Genomic DNA, 14,143 nt, shown 5'->3' on the forward strand with positions numbered 1-14,143 from the left:
ATGTATAAATAAAGTGTTACTCATACATCGCTGGCTAAATACCGGGATGATGAGTGAACGAACGTCGTCAGTTTTCCGTGGACGTGACGTAGCGTGATTATTCTCGTAGGAGATCGAAGCGTTGGTTGCGTCTGCGCTTATTACTCAATGACGCAGCAAGGGGCGGGGGCGCGTTTGACACCATCTGTACGCGAATGAATCAAGCACAAACAAAGCAAATGAGACTTTATGTCAATAGTCACAAAGCTTAAAATATTGAAATTAGTGTATTAACAAATATGGAACTGAGTAATCGTTGAAATGTTTATACTGTATTAATTTTACGGAGATATTGGTGAGTAGCACGCCTTTATATTATCTTTGTTTGGAGTGTTCGATAATATGTTAGAAGTTGTTAAACTTCCACTGTTAAAAATATAATTAAATTAAATTTAAGTTACCTACTCCACTAGCTATGTTTGTCCTGCCTTTGTTTATATACCTACTAGTTGTTGCCCGCAGCTTTGGGCATTGGTCGTCAGCATAAAATGTCCTTTTTTCAAGCTTGCTTCTTATCAAATTCGATGCAGTAGTTTAACCGTAAAAGAGCAACTGACAGACAGAGTTTCTTTCACTTTATAATATTAGTATAGAAGTATAGATTGTTATGGGGTTTGATTGAATAGAATAGACGTCGAATTGTCATAATCTCATAGCAATTTATAACACTGTGGGTACTATAATAAACTCCATTAAATTTGACAACTTTCCTGGAGACCAAACGGCCTTAAGTCTATTAACCTCAAACAGATACCAACATTGATTTCTATATAACATGTATATTTGCAATGCTAATGTGTAATTATCCACATAGAATTATATTCAACTGTATATCCTGATTATTACTGCTGAGTCTACCGGCATAGACCCTACTCTAATAGCCTTCTGGCATACTGTCAAATATCTAATCAAAGGCAATAAAATTTAGACACAGACGATTTTACTCTCAATTACTAATTATTATTATTCCTAGCAATGTGATACTTTGTTTAGATCAAATCTTGAAAGATAAATAAGAACCCTTCTTAATGTATCTAGAAGATTTACATGTTAACTCAGTTTCAATGAAATTACAACTTTATGATAGTATACATATATTGATTCATGATGAAAAAACAGTTTTTTTTATTTGTTAACAATTCTCAATCATGTATACATGCAAGCTGTGGGGCTGGTCTGTGAAGACAAATTATAAACTCATCGCAAAAAAAAATTGGCAATTTTCAGAAACTGATATGCAATATTGACTATTATAATAATAATATTTGAAGAATACACGAAACAAAATAGAGTATCTCGGTTGATTTTAAATACATATTTCAAAAGTAGGTTCGTATAGAATGTTCGTAACAAAAGATCTATATATATATATAGGGAACAAGGTGGTATTTAAATCGAAACCTTTGACATAAATCCCTCTAAGGCTTTCACAGAATTCTAACTTTAGTTCAACGTACATGGAATACCTTACTCGCTACCTTGAGTATACAATCATATAAATATTTATCAACGAACATCACTTAGGTTGTTCTTATAAACCGGCAATGGTAGCTTGATGACTTCTTTATAACGGCAGAACTTCCACAGATTATATATAAATAAATGTATGTCTGTTAACGTGATGAACTTCGGAACGAATTGACTAATTTAAAAATCATGACAAATAATATAAAATTACCTCGGTTTCAGTATATCCTTATAATTACAGAGAGATAAGTTAATTACACGATCTTATTACTTGCAAACAAATGCTCGAAAAAAATATTAGTCATTCTAAAAACATAATAATCACCTTAAACAAGATTTAGAATCACCAGCTCACACAAATATTCTACGAAATATATCGAATGTGTCAGAGCGTATTTATTTCAATTTACTTTATTTATATTTCCTTGGGACTCGAGAACTGGCAGCTAGGACGTGTTCATGAAGAGATGGACATAGGATAAGCCATGCATTAGTAATTATATTATCAACTTGTATATTTGTAAAAATGGACATCTTCGGTCGTGATCTGATATTCTATGATCGAAGTACTGTATGTATGCATATATCGTAAGTATAAAACAAACATTTATGGACATATTCAGAATTACAATTTTTACTTATTACCAATATTAAATCACCTGACATACACCTGACATTAAATCAACATCATACAGTGCTGGACGTCGGTCTCTACCAAAGTGCGCCAAAACTCCCAGTTCTCTGCCTTCCGCATCCAGTCGGGTGCCACTACCTTGAGGTCAGTCCACCACCCTAGCTTGAGGGCGTTTGTCGATCTACAGTCTCCTCTCTTTCAAATAATTACTTAATTTTTTTTCTAGGATGTAATCTACTAAGTATATACGTGTTTTGTTTTCGATATTATTCCAAGACGTGCTGATTTGTTCAATAACAATTTTTAATCTTGATTTATAATTACTATAAGTGAATGGTCAAATTATTTTTGGCAATCTTGTGACAAAAATAATTTCTAGATTACTTGTTATCTCGCAAGACGTATACAAACATTCAATAAATCATACATGTTTAAACATAAGTTAATGATTTTGGCAGCCTACCTTAATTGCAAACTAGTTGACGATTAATTAAATGTATACTGAGCAATTTAATATTGGGCAAGTACAAAATGAGATATGCATTAAATATGAAGTATTGGTCATTGGGTGAGTTCTAAAAATAAATGTGATTTGATTTTATTTTATCGCCTGATAGATTCTTAAGAGCAATGCTACAAGTTACGTGTTTCATTGTTATTACAATTATAAAGTAACAGGCACAGCTTTTATAACACATTTATCAACTCTGGTTTATTTTATTAATGTATGACATTAAGTCTTAGCAATCAGATTAGCGCCACTATATTGTGTGTAGTTCAATAACTTTTAATGTTATTACAATGAATGCCTGTGAATGTCTCATAAGTGGGTTAAAGTGACCTCTCTCTTTGTAGAGAAGGTTCTTTTTTTTTAAGTTACACTACAGCCACGGGCTCTCAGTTGCCCGTGCTTTTTTCACTTTTTAGTTTTAGTTCTTCGCTGGAGTTGGAACTCGTCGTCCTTCATGAAAAACGTGGCCTGCTCTGACTGATTTTTTTAGTATTATATTTTTTATTCTAAATATTATATTCTAAATATATATTTCTAGATGAAGGTTTCCTCACGTTTTTTCCCACACCGCCAAGCACGAGATGAATAATAAACGCAAATTAAGCACATGGTAATTCCGAGGTGCTTGCCTGGGTATGAATTTGCAATCATCAGTTAAAAATATCTGGTAACCTCGGTAAGTTAGCGAAAACAAGAAACAATACTCCAAAAATCTATATAATCTAAAAACAAAAAAAATAAAATCGAATGAAGGTAGTTAAGATATGAATATTTCAAAAAAAAGGAAATCTTGAACGGTTACACTTTGAATTGGATTGTTTCAAATACGAGTTATTTATAACTTTAAGTCTGTAAAACCGGAATTTTTAACTAGTATAACATAAAAATAAATTTCAATTTACTGCACTTTGAATGTACTTTTCGAATCGAATATAATAATTGAGAAAAATGATAAAGTGAGTCGATTAGCAAAACCGAGTTTCCGTTCGCTCTTTGCAATTGTTTCAACTTTCCGAACCGTTGGTTTGAAAAACATTTTTACAATCGCGGTACTTTTTAAAGTCTACTTGATACAATATTACTGGCACAGTAACGACTTCAACAGGAATCACTGCAATTTAATATTATGGTATTCTCTACTTTCTAAAGATAGCAATGATTGCTTCCTTTGTTATCTAATTGCCTCCTTCATTATCATAATTACAACATTGTTCTATTTTATGAACTTTAATTAATGGTATAAATTAAGAAATAATATATAATTGTTATAAATGTCAAAATCAAAACATTCTACAGATTAAAAATACAATTTTAATAAAAAGGTATATAATACATAAAAAATAGGGCGACTAATACGACAGACACTTTTATGTAGTAGTTATCGCCCTATATACTTTCAAAAGACATATTTTGTCATTTGTTATAGAGTATCTTTATTAAGTTTTTAAAATTTTCATTTTTGATCAGTTTATATATAGATAACCCTTGGTTTCGTCTATGTTATTCGTCTATATATGTTATGTTAAACTCCCTCACGCTCAGAGGGAGTTAAACACGTAACGTATATGCAAAATTTCAGTTAAGCAAGACAAACAAATAAACAAACTCACCGCAATAACCATAAAGTTCATATATATAAGGAAACGAAACAGTACAGTGGATAGACACGTGAATCTCGCCCGTGGTCGCAGCTCCAAAACCGCGCTCATACATCTAAGGGTTCCATATGCTTAGTTTCTGTTTATAATTAACCTCGTGCTTCACGATTTGAGTGACGTTGTTAACTCGACATCGTGTTACGACACTTAGTTTGACACGTGTGTTTGTATAATGTATACTAAGTAGTAGCATGCTCAAGTCATAAGAGAACTTATGACTTGAGCATGCTAACGTTACAAGTAGAAATGAATTGCGAAATAATTGCTTACAATTATAAACCCACTGGCTATCCGTTCCGGCTTCACACGGGAAGTATAAGCGTTTAAAAAAAAACGTTTTTTATCGTAACACATAAGAATTTAACTATTTTGGTTTACGCGGCGCACGAGATTAATTCGCCCAGACGGCACGGTTTTGTCTGATATGTTCCACAATCATCGGTATGTTTCACCTAATTTGCAGAAAACTATGACGAATTATACACTGAAATCTTCCTCAGAAATCACTCTATCTATTGGCATAGTCAATATGAAAATCCATTCAGTAGTTCTTGAGTTTATCGCATGCAAACAGATTCGGTGGGAGGAGTTTACTTTATAAAAAGTGTAGGAAGTTTTAATATACACGGCATCTCGTTATCGTGTAGGTACGTTTAATTTATAGAAACTGTATCTAATTTCGGACTATAACTATGTTTATTGTACCGTGTTTCATGAAATTGCACGAAATGATAACCTTAAATGTATTCTATTTACCTTAACTACCTTAACTTTTATTGCATTTTAGGGTTTGGAGTAAAAAATGAATGGATACATTTGTAATTGGTCATTCTTGTAAAAATGTGTATTCAGATTATACCGCATTGAGAAAATTCCAACCACTCTAACAACTGACTCACTCAACCATAGTATTTCTATTTTTTTATGACATAGTTAGGCGGACGAGCAAATGGGCCACCTGAAGTGGTCACCACCGCCCATAGACAATGACGCTGTAAGATATATAAACCATTCCTTACATCGCCAACGCACCACCAAACTTGGGAACTGAGATGTTATGTCCCTTGTGCCTGAAGTAACAGTGGCTAATTCACCCTTCAAACTGGAACACAACAATACGGGGTCAAACAGCCCTCTGTTTGGCGGTAGAATAGCACAGAACTCTACCATCAAGTAAGTACATATTTTCCGGAACAAACCAGACGCTGAATAAGCAGTTATTAGTTAAACACTGGTATTTTATAATGGTGCACTTCGCAATGCACTTCAAATTCCAGTGATCAAGATAGTGAAACCTTATCAAGGTTAATATTGATTTTGAGCAATTTGAGCCATTTGATCAATAATGTCGAACAAACGGTCTTCCATAACTAAAACTCTTATCTGAGATTATGTCGTTAATTTGTATTTGTCGATGATAATTAGTTTGTTTCTAAAATTTATTTTAAATTAAATACATTAATCATACAATCACTATCTTACAACGTTTTGTATTAATTCATAGACAGAGAGCAACAGGCACATCAGCCTACATGCGCCATAATATATTTCCTTCCACTTTTTTATTGTTTAATCTCTCCTCGCAACGCGATCCTCATTCCGCCGCATAATACGGCCATACTTTTAGAAATAATAATTAGGGGCCTCTACTCCTCTGTTGTCCAGAGCCACTCTTTCGTGGCCTCAGGGTATCCAGACCTCAAAATCCGGTTCTGAAACTAATGACTAAAACTTCGCCGTAGTCGGTCAGTGAGTCTTACAAACTACCTATCAAAACTTGCCTGCAGCCAATGGACATCAATAATATAATCAATGATTATAATTTTTGCTAAATAAATATTTCTCAACGTAAAATGTACTCAAATTTTCAAACGATGTTTGATGTCTAACAGGTTTTAAATTGATTACAAAATTAATATTTAATTAAACAGCATAATTCGAGATATCATTAGAATAATTTAACTAACATTAAATGCGAAGATATTTTCGCGTAGCTTCAATATCAAAACGACATATGAATTATTTTGTTTTTTAAAAATCGTTTATTCGATCCTGACATCTTACTCGTAGACTATCGACGATTAGTTGAGGGGAAGCAAAAACATTTTTGTAGTCTATCCTAGTATATATATAATTATTGAAAGAAGATATTATAAATTACAGTACAGGCTTGAGAAACCAGCTTAAACTTAGACCGTGTAATTAAATGATTTGTAATTCCATTTGACAAGCAAAAACAAATTAAAGCTACTTAACATCTTAAATTATGGGCGGAGGTGATCACTTATCACCTTGTCCATAATTCTCGTCTTCCATCCTAGTACTATTATATAAAACAAAATGATTCACATTTATATTCATTATTATTATTTTTTAATAAGCAGTCGGACGCTAATCTGGCCATAAACGAAATCCTATAATTACTATTTAGGCAAAATCATGTTTACGTGTCTTTAATATAAAAATATATCAGGCGTTTTAACTTAAATATAAAAATATTTCAATAGTGATTAATTTACAATGGGAATCTGTTAGGCATTCATAATTTAAAAACAGTGCAAGTTAAATAAAAGCTTGTAAATAAGATTATTTATAATAATTGTGTGTTTGTAATCAAGCAACCATTCTTCATTAATGCTATGATAGAAATGAAACTGTAACGAACCTTCATTACTTAATTAGAATGAACTTTCAACGAACGGTTTTAATTAAACCGGTCGTTGGAGTGTATAATGGAATGCGTATTTGGAAATGTAAATTATGTTTTCGAAAAATACACGAGTGCTATTTCTTCAGTTCACGTGAGAGGATATCGAAAACGAAAAGGATGGATGTATAGATAGATGTTCCTAACATAACACAAACATCGACGGTGTTAACACGGGTTGTAGAAAAATAAACACAACCAGGTAGAGAAGGATTTGCTTTATTAACCAATAATATATTAAACACTCTACGAGTATACGTTAAATACGGTGAGTTTGTTTGATATACTTCTAGGTCTTAACTACTCAACCATAATCATCATAACTCAGATAAGCGTTGTCAGGGGTACAAGAGATGATCACTGGTATGCTGGATGAACATTTCTATTGGGCATGGAAAGTCAAACTGTGAGCCAACAAGGCCAAGGTTTGAATGAAAAACATAATATTACAATGAATATTTTCTGAAAATTTTCCATATTTATTCTCCGAATTTGATCCTCGTAAGCGAAAATATAGAATGGTGTAGTAAAACAGACTGTATTATTTTTCAAAATCAAAGGTTTCGATTCCTTGTAGGTATATTATTTTATCAAAATCACGCTAGAGACTTCTTGGAATATATTTTGCTATTTCCAACCTCAATCACGTCACCCAGTAGAAAAATTCAGCCTATATATGTATAGCCTCTACTAGAGATAAGGTATACTATAATTATACGCAACCCTCTACAAATGATAATTAGAAGTTATTATAAGTTAGAAGTTTTAATGCAGTTCAATGTACATATGTATCTAAAATTTAATATTTTCACTTAATTTTATATGCATATAATAAATACATACAATTCAATTCATTATTATTAATTAATATTGAATCATTAGATTTACTTATCATCAATTTGATACACGCTTGTTAAGCCGATCCAAAACCAAATCTATGCGGTTTTGGCCAATTACAACTGACGTTATTATAATTCGTAATTCACTCAGCCGCAGATTTAAGCATCATTAATTCTGTCATTTATTCTTCAGTACAAGGCCCTTAAATTGTTTTGACACATACCAATGTAAAACTTTGTAAGTGCCTTTTTTGCGATGAGTCCAACAAACTTTTCTAATGCGAAAAGTTTCGGCGTAGCTGCGTTTTCGAATTCTCGGTTCCTGGAATTGTCGATATGACGTCACTATGGCTCTCCGTATATACAACTTTGATTTCATGGTAGAGTACTGGGGCGTAATTATTTGTCAATTTTTTTTACTAAAAAATAATGTAACTATTTTTATAGTTCATTTCATTTGTGGAAAAAAGCAAGTGGTTTATTGTTAGCATTAATATTGTGGTATCTGATGTAGTCGCTGCATAAGGTCCAGTTACATAAATCGTACAACCATTGTTGCATACGAAAAGAGAGGCTTTGAAAGAAAGTATTTGTGTAAACTACAACTGATATGTCTATTTATAATCTTGGAGCTCAAGAAATCCCTTGGATGTTTTTAATAGAATGGATACACGTGCAGTTATTTCAAGATATGTTTACAACAATAGTATATATATTCACAATAATATAGATCTTTTCGGAAAAAACGGTTATAATTGTTGTATAGTTCCGACTTCGTTAATACATCCTTCCTGGGACACGGTATTCGTTTCTATAATAAGATATCACTGTTACTTTTAACTTGGGCTATAAAAAAACTTAAAGCTCATGTCTTAAAAACTTTGGCAAATAAAGCATATTACTCAATAAAATATTATATTAAAAATATAAAAATGTCGACTTAGTATTTAATGATTTCTAGGCAGGTTATATAAAAAAAAATTGTTCTCTACTGATATATTCTGTAATTAAAATGGTGGTGAATTCTACTTTCCGAACGGGTGGCGGCGGTAGCGTTCCATTTGATTCGAGACTGTAAAGTGACGTTTCGAAGGTTGTTTTGCGAGCCTACTTGAATAAAGAATATTTTGATTTAGATTTTTGATTTATTGAACGCGCCGCTAGAATACAAATTTTCTGTATATACATGTACACGTCCGTCACATGTCAGTTTCGAGTTTGCAGCGTTCTAAAAAATGCGATTTGTAAAAGTAGTAACGTAAACTTTAACAGCAATATCTTGCCATCACTAATTGACGTTGAAAAGTTCGACGAAATATTTTTAAAAGAGACACTCTACATTCGTTAGGTTTGCCAGTTCGGAGTTTAACAAGATTATAGCCACACCCACGTTCGGATAATTGTGAGTCCAGTCCAGTGTCGAAACTCATTGCCATCGATGGAATCTAATTCTAAATTGAGTAACGGTGATGGTTTTAACAATGCTGTTCGAAAATATTACATTATATCAATATGTATCTGGTTTCCAACTTGAGCCGTCATGTGTTCATTACAAATACGAGCCCTGGGCGGTATATAAAAGTTATTATTCAATAAATAGCCGAATTTTATGCTCTTAGGAGCTGTGGTGGGTAAGGTAAAATTCAAGCAAATCGCCTGCATTGATACTTCTCCCACTCTGTTGTCTGCTTCCTCGACTACTGCATTTTCAGAAGTTCTATGTGGTCTTTCTTTTTCTTTGCCAAAAACATGATATCTGAATGTAACATAGTCAAAGGTTGGCTGGTAAATAGAAGAGTAGTTTATTTATGATATTATTTAAATGCGTAATTTACCACTTAAATCAGCAAGAGTGTTTTTAGTGGTGACCGATTTCGATAAGTGATTAATTGTAGTTAACTAAAGGGACCTTATTTAATGTTGCACATTCCGAACAACCGATTTTTATTTTGCTATGTAGGTATAAAATTATATAGTTAAAACATGTAAAAATAGAACCAAACTCTAAAAACTATTAGGGTAGCGCAATTTTATATGTAGTATTTATTATGCTAACCATTGAAAAATATGCCAATATTATGTTAAAGTAATGGTCTAAGTGAAAAACTCATCTCCTAAAAAGAATGTATCGTCATATGTTCTTTAACGAATGGTCTGGATTATCTAACATTTTGTGTTATTAAATGTCATCTTTGTAGCAAAATAGAACGACTGCAAACCACAGATATCTCATGTTTTCTTCCATATTAATCGTGTTAATCCAAGTCCAATAAACGCGCGCAGTTTAAAATAATAGCGCAAATCTGAAGTTCAAAGTGAGTGCCAGAGGTAATAGGAAAAAATACAATAAAAACAATATATTATCTATTCAAGTAGACTCATAAAAACATGTGAATCGTTATTTTACAGTGTTGGATAAAATGCAAAGCTACCACCGGATCCAAAAGTAGATTCTACTGAGAAGAACTGGCAAGAAAGTACTTACTCTTTTCCATCATTGAATGACAGAGTATGCCAGTATAATACATTGAAATTTGTATTATATATATAACGAGGAGTTTGGCGTCAACTCATTATAAAACATGGTTACCTTCGAAATTAATGACTAGTCGTTCACGTTAGTAATGTATTTTCAATATTACATCACAATTACTTTAAAATATAACAAGATTAACAAGATGAAGTACGATTCAGTTGGTAACGCAGCGAGTTCGCCCGATCAACTGTGCCAGCTCATCTCGGTCGGCGCATCCACCTCAAGTATAACACTTTCCGGATGTCACGTGTTCTTTACGTCATACTGACACGGTGACTCGCTCAAACTTCCAGCTTGATGTTGTCACCCGAGTCCAAATTAAATTCCAATTAATTAAAAATTCCAATTAAACTTCTTGATGCTTCGATAAATAATATATCCTAAATAGAAATAATATAATATATATAGAAATCAACAAATATTAAGTCCACCCTTTTTTCTTGAATATAATCTTGTATTAAAAGATATGCTTTATTTATCAATATTTTTGAAATGAGCTTTAACTTTTTTATAGGCCAAATAAAAAATAACAGTGTAATCTCATTCTAGAAACGAAGGAAGAATAAGCACAGCTTAAAGCACAGTTTACATTGACAAGTGAAGACGAACTGTAGGACTTCTAAGGGTACTGTTGCAGAAATTACACAGCCCATGCGGCGGTGTCATCTATCACCCTCACACTGGCACCTTCAGGCCACCTGGGACTCCGTAAACAATAAATACCGTAAGGTAAAATACATTATCATTATGTCGAAAATGTCTTGAACCACAAGACATACAGCTTTCCTTCTCATAATAAAATTAAGTACTAAAATAACCTTTTTTGACTTGTTTCAGTAGTGTTGTGTTGGTAGACCAATTTGATCCTTCTCCTTAATTACAAAAACGGTAAATGGAAAAATAAAACACTTTTTTATTGAAAATTTACACTTACACTTTGTGGTAAATGTGGAGGTGTTTTGTAGCATTCGAAATGTGTAGTATTTGAAAATTAAAATGAATTATTAGTGTTGTCATAGGAGTTAATGTATCAATGATATCCTGGACCAGTAATAAATAGTAATGTGTACCCTGTTTTGAACAAACATACCAACATGTGTTTTTGTATTTAAGCTACGGTTTACTTGGACTACTTCGTTCGTCTTGTCTAGATGCTCGGCCCGAAAAAAAAAGCAGCGGAAAGCACTATAGCCGTTGCTCCTGGGCCTGGTCTCATTCCGGCCGTGTCGGATTTGCGTTCCATCGGATTAGCAGATTGAGGGAGAGGAGATAGCAGTACTCGTGCACTATACTTTGTGCTGCGTAGTTGGCTGGTCTCCCTTAAGATTGGACGCCATTGCCGAAATCGGTCAAGACGACATAATATTTAAAACTAATAAATAACTACTGAGTTTCCTGCCGGTTATTTTCGGTAGAATCTGCATTCCGAACCGGTGGTTCACTTAATATAGTTTGTTAAATGACGATTCAAAAGTGCTTGTAAAAGCCTACTCTTGAATAAAGTATATTTTGATTTTCATGATTTTAATTTGAATCCAGTGGCAACTCATTGATATCAATTAAAGAATCCCGGGTTTATGATTCATCTTGATTCATCGGTAGTGAAGGAACACATCATGGAAAAACGTGCACGTGTCTGCCACAAGTACACTACGAATCCGCATCGGACCAGCGTGGTGAGGCCAACCTTCAAACTTTTTCCTTAAAAGGCGTTAGCCTACTAGTGGTATTTTATTTTTGTGATTTATTTACTACAAAATATTGTCATTTTAAAAAAAAACTGCTTTTTAGTGATGTTATCTAATTAAAACGAATATAATATAAAAATATATGCGAAATAAAGTCGGACTGTCTATGTGTTTCCTCATCACCATTAAAGATGAACCTAATGTAATATAATAAAAACACTCAAATTTGTTATATATATATATATATTACGATCGTCATCGACAAGTTTTCAGTGTGTCATGAAATAGTGAAACTAATGAAAAAAATTTAAGAAAATATCTCGTATTTATAACAAAAACAAGTAATGAGTAGTCTTAAATAAACTTTACTTACTGAAATAAATCTATACAGACTTTTGTTATTGAAATTGTATAATTAATCCAACGTAACTCATAATGCACTGACTTTGCTCTGGATTAAATATAACTTTTTTAGTAACTCGTTATTGAACGAGGTGGGGAGAGGGGAAGAAGACGCTGGTTAATTTAATAATATTTGCCAATTCTAAAAACAAATACATTTTAACGCAATCAAATTAATTTATTTATAATTAATTGTAAATCAATTGGTAGGACTCGGCCCCAGGCATCGACATATATATATAACTCTAACCTAAGCATATACAATAATGTCCTAGAAAACATTCGAAAATGTTCAGTAGCGAAATTACAAAAATCCTTTTTTGACGTTTGACTGTCATAGTTGGTAGCACACCTTGGGTATGAAACAATCGTTTCCAGGTGGTTTCAAATATAAATAAAAGCACGCCCTACATTCAAGTGAAGCAACAGAAGCGAATACAAAATCAAAAGCGAATGCAAAGTCCGATATCTGCCTTTTGTTTTATAATCTAAGGGAAATTGTTGCAATCAATAAACCAGTATTATGTAACTATTTTAGAAAATACTTACGTTTTATCACTTAGTCTTCCATTAATGAAACAGCCCAATGTAAAGACCTTGTATTTGATTGAGATAATACTAACCTGTCTACCGAGTTTGGTCCTTCTCGGTGGAATCTACATTATGAACTGACATTCAACACAAGCTTTGCATTAAATACAATTCTGTAAAATGACAATTCTTAGTCTTACTCGAATAAAGTATACTTTGATGTTGTTTCTCCGAAAGTAATTGGCTGCTGTAAGTCGGTGATGAATTCCATCAAATTAATTTCTATTCAGTCCATTCACCAGTATGTGATGTGATTACTTGGTTGTAGGTCTCTGTGCAAGCCCATCCGGGTAGGTACTATCCAGTCATCATATAGTCTACCGCCAAACAGCAAAATGGTATCTCTGTTTAGGTTTGAAGGCGAATGAGAAAGGGACATAACATCTTATTTCTCAAGATTGGTGCCGCGTTGGTAGTATGAGGAATGGTTAATATTTGTTGCAGCACCAATTTTTATGGGCATTGGTGACTAATAACCTAAGTGACCTTTTTGTCAGACGTCTATATATAAATAAAAAAAAAAATACTTGCAAACATGATATGAAAGCGCTGTTACCGTATTATATTATGAATAAAATCTCCGTTTAAATATGTAGCATGTAATAGAATATATATATAAGGTGTTACACATATCTTACAAGCGCGTTTATATCCTGTTAAGCTGAACTGAGTTTTCATTTGGTTAATGTATGTTAATGGCTCAAAATGTGCTCGAAGGCGAAGCCGCACATCGCGTGAAAACTTATATGCCGGATGAAATTATTATGAAAACTCCAAGATATTCTAACGAATAACACAAACGTAAGGCAAGAATGTTCTAATATATACACTTTTCTTGTTATAAAATTGACATAGAATTCATTGGAAAACTAATGTTTATGAGGCTGCTACACGTACGATGAAGTTAACTTCTAATAATAATTTAAAAACTCGACAGTCTATTTGGGTTACAAGCAACACTACTTTTTTATTTTTGGCAAAAATACAGGAGAACAATAAAACGGAGGAGCTTGCCAGTTATAACAACACATTAACAGCCTGTAAATGTCCCTCTGCTAGGCTAAGGCCTCC

This window comes from Vanessa tameamea, chromosome Z, assembly GCF_037043105.1.
Source record: "Vanessa tameamea isolate UH-Manoa-2023 chromosome Z, ilVanTame1 primary haplotype, whole genome shotgun sequence".
NCBI classification, from domain to species: Eukaryota; Metazoa; Arthropoda; class Insecta; order Lepidoptera; family Nymphalidae; genus Vanessa; species Vanessa tameamea.